This window comes from Mytilus galloprovincialis, chromosome 12 (assembly GCF_965363235.1).
Source record: "Mytilus galloprovincialis chromosome 12, xbMytGall1.hap1.1, whole genome shotgun sequence".
In the NCBI taxonomy this organism is placed as follows: domain Eukaryota; kingdom Metazoa; phylum Mollusca; class Bivalvia; order Mytilida; family Mytilidae; genus Mytilus; species Mytilus galloprovincialis.
In genome coordinates, this window is record NC_134849.1 from 14,380,739 (window position 1) to 14,385,142 (window position 4,404).

At 31.9% G+C, this 4,404-nt stretch overlaps 1 long non-coding RNA gene across 1 annotated transcript; it reads left to right on the forward strand.

Annotated features, from left to right (window-relative positions):
• The first annotated feature begins 251 nt into the window (after positions 1-251).
• Positions 252-3,216, forward strand: LOC143053996 (uncharacterized). The gene is made up of 3 exons (XR_012971534.1): positions 252-376; positions 1,046-1,210; positions 2,635-3,216. It is a non-coding gene; the product is annotated as an uncharacterized LOC143053996 (long non-coding RNA).
• Positions 3,217-4,404: the final 1,188 nt, after the last annotated feature.

Here is a 4,404-nt window from a genome sequence, read left to right on the forward strand (position 1 = left end):
ATGATATCGTTGGAAGTAGACGCCCGTTTTGCGCGTTAACACATAGGAAAACGTGAAAGTAAACACCCGTTTACTTTTTATGTGTGCTGAAATTTTGAAGGGAACGCAAAGCAAAGCTAAGGCATTGTTTAACAGAAGTGCTGTACTCGAGTAACGGCACGTTTACATTTTCCGGCCGTCTGTATGTAAAGCTTGGTCTGCACCTGGTTGTACGTATTTAAATATTTAACAATCACTATCTTAAAAGAGTTACTTGTTTTTGGTTGGAATTTATTTTAGGTAATCCAGAGAAGATTTGATGGATCTGTTAATTTCCAGAGACTTTGGAAAGATTACGAGAAGGGTTTTGGAAATGTTGATGGCGAGTATTGGCTAGGTAAGTACATTAAAAGTAAAGGCAATTCACATCGTGTCCTTATTATTTTCAGATCAAAATAACCTGTAATTATTCCATTGTCTGACAAATGTGACACAAAGAGGCTAGTTGGTTACATTTCAATTTCGCTCTGTTGAATAATTTGAAATATAATTGGTAACTATTGTAAAAAATGGTTCTAGAACTATATATAACATATACTGAACTTTAAACGAACGGAATTTAACAGATATACGGGATATTAAATTAAAGAAAGTAGCATTATAATATGTATAAAGAGATATAGAAAGATGTGGTATGAGTGCCAATGAGACAACTCTCCATCCAAATAACAATTTATAAAAGTACGGTCTTCAACAAAAAGCCATTGCTCACACCAAACAACAAACTATGAAAGGGCCCCACACATCCTAGTGTAAAACCATTCAAACGGGAAAACCAACGGTCTACATTGTAATCTATATAAAAAACGACAACTTCTGTACATCAGATTCCTGAGTTAGAACAGGTGCAAACATTTGCAGCGGGATTAAATGTTTTTAAAAGTATGGATGTATTTGTTGCGTTGTTTATATCAATGACTTGAGGCTTTCTATCCATACCTTTCTTTTATTGATTTTATTGCTGTTATATTGTCTTATAACGCTACTGTATTATGTGTATTAAAAGGATACAAACACATCCACAGCCTGACATCCACTGGTAAATATGAACTGAGAATAGATCTAACGGACCTGTCCAATACAAAGAAGTATGCTGTGTATAAAACGTTTGTAGTGGGAGATGCAGCCTCTCAATACAAACTAACTGTCAATGACTATACAGGAAATGCAGGTACATAATAGCAACCCTATCTGCATGCATTTCCTTACAAACTATAGTTTTAGACATAACGTTCACGTTAAAGGCCGTTGGTTAGAACATCCAGGGAATATCACATGTAGGTTTTGAAGTGTCAGTTATTGCTTCATATTATGATGCTCAATTTAAAGTAATATATAGGTATGTTTCAAAAATGTTTTTTTCAACGGACAAGTGTTGACTTTATGTTAGTGATATGAACTTAACTTAGGGATTATTTCAGTAAATGTAAATCGTTTCCTATCACGATGTTGATCGGTATGCTCCAGATGAATAACTTTATATTACATTTCAAAGCAGTAAATCATATTTTATTTTCCTATTATTTGGCAATTTAAACTGATCGCATAGTTTTCATTAACACGTTGTATGTTAGCTTCAATCAAATGTTAACTGTCCTGATACAGTTGATATTATCAGATTATTACATGGCATTTTTCATATCGCATGTATTATCAGCCCTAGGTTCAATGTCAGCCCAAGAGCCGCATGGCTGATAATACATGCAATATGAAAAATGACATGTTATGATCTTTTTATCATATGCTTCAACGGAGAAAAATAACAGCTAGATTCATATATTGATCCTTTTACGTGGTTCTCAAATAGAAGTTCAAAGAGTGAAAAGTTCACGGACGTCGGACTAAAGCGGCTCTAGGGCTGATATTAAACCTAGGGCAGTTAATACATGCGCTATGAAAAATGCCATGTTATGATCTTTTTAGCATATGCTTCAACAACGGAGAAAAACAGCAGCTAGATTCATATATTGATCCTTTTACGTGGTTCTCAAATAGAAGTTCAAAGAGTGAAAAGTTCACGGACGTCGGATTCCAAATTTAGTTCATTCGATATGCAATCTTTCTATCATATGCCTCAACAGAGAAGAAACATATACAAACGAATCGACAAAAAAAAAAAATAATTCAACAATATACATAATAAACACTGTTATGAAAAGTCAACTTTTTTAAAGAAACTTTCTAAATCATGTTTGAAACTTTGAAAAAATGCATTTATTCTATAATTTGTTTGTTTTTTTTTTAATTTTTTTTTATTAATTATTTTACACAATATACTCTCCAGTATCTAAATAATTGTTTTGTACACTTACTTTGTAAATTAAATATTTTTTTACTGAAAACGTAGCATTGAGTTGTATTTTCCGGCATTTGCCGAGTATCACCGGAATGCCATGTGATAACGTTACAGAAAGCCATGTGATAACAATCGAAGCATGTGATAAGCTTTTCATATCAGCCCGCTAAGCACCAATTCGAAAAATATGGAATTTACGTTAATTTAATGCTATTATTACACAGCAAAAATGATATGTTATTTAGTTTAAGTATATGATAAGTATAGTTAACGATATGTAATATATTTTATTGATATAGGCGATGCCATGGCTTATCATAATGGAATGAAGTTCTCAACGGCTGACCAGGATAATGATCAAAATAGCAGATCATGTGTGAGCGACTATCCCTATGGGCCATGGTGGCATAAATCATGTTATTTAAGTGGTTTAAATAAGAAATTTAGCAGCAATCTGTACTGGACTCATTTTAAAAGCAATGCAGCAAAAACGTCAGTAATGATGATACGGAAACTGCAATAGTTGAATTCAATGTAAAATTCTATGTCATTATTTGTATTTATTGGTTAATATGTTGTATAGATGAAATCCGTGAAATATCTATGCCACTAGAGAAAGACATTTTAGTGATAATATGGTAAAACTTTCTAGTTTAACATTATGAATTGATTACAGATATTTGAAATTAATTTTTTATTAAGGTCTTTCATTTCACTATAAGGAAAGATCTTATTGTATTTTTTTCTGATTATTATTACTTTTATTAGGTCTTTCCACTTTTCTGTGGAAAGACTTATTGTTTTTCTTCTGATTATTTTTTTTTTCTTCCGCCAAATTTTGTTCTTGCGATAAATGTTTGTTTCGCAATATGTCGCTTAGATATTTCTCATATGGTATTGTATAGTTTATGCGCTTTTAAATTTCACCCTGCTAAGGGGAACCATTTTCTTTGTAAGAGTTATCTCCCTATTCACTGTTTATCATGTGTGTGCATCTCCTTCGTAACAAAAAAAGATAGCGACAAAATTCCTTTTACAAATTGTTCGTTACATCATCAGGAATTTTTGGCTAATTTGGATCGAAGCGATTCGATGAGATTTTATAGGAGTTATCTACCTTTACAAAATAAATTTGTCGGTATGTTTTTTTAACTCATAAACCGTATAACCCTGGAATGTTTTTATTTGAGGCCCCTAGGTCCTAACTTAGAAAATGAGTTCAAGGTCAAAGGTCAAGGTCAAGTTCTCAAATGTGACTTTTGCTTGTATTTGTATTTTCTCTGACACTTTGAAAGATACACAGAAAAGAACAAGTACAAAATGTCTGCTTTATTGTAATGAAGATATGCTACATTTAGTCTTATACAATTTAATGGCATCTTATAGGAGTTAGTGCCCCTGAAATGTCTTGATATGAGGTTATTTGATTATAAATTCAACTAAGTTCATTATAAAGGCATTTGACCTTGTACACAAGGTTAGGTGACAAATGACCTTGAAAAATCACTACCGGAAGTGACCTTTTTCATATAAAAGTACTCAGAATCCATATATTTTGTCATATAGATACATAAACTGATTACTGAAGACTAAAAATGACTTCCAACAAACCGGAAGTGGCCAATTATCTCCCATTCTACATACAAAGTATACAGAAACTATATATTTTTGGAATCAGTGTGAAAGAAGATATCATATGAGACCGGAAGTGACATTCATTTCACCGGAAGTAGCATATTATCTCCCTTACATCACACAAAAATATAATTAAACCATTATTTATTGCATTAGAATGAACAAACTATCTTCTTATCAAAATTTCTTTAATGTGGAAAGACTTTCAATTGTTATTATTATTATTATTATTATTATTATTATTATTATTATTATTATTATTATTATTATTATTATTCTTTCCGATAAACTTTAACGACATTTCCAAAAAAAGTACGCGACATGTTAAAATGATATTAGGTATTCAGTATCGGTTGACCAAAAACTATCTAGTGGTGAGGACACGACCCGTAACATTTCATTTATAGCGGTTATCTCCCCTAACACCGAAAACC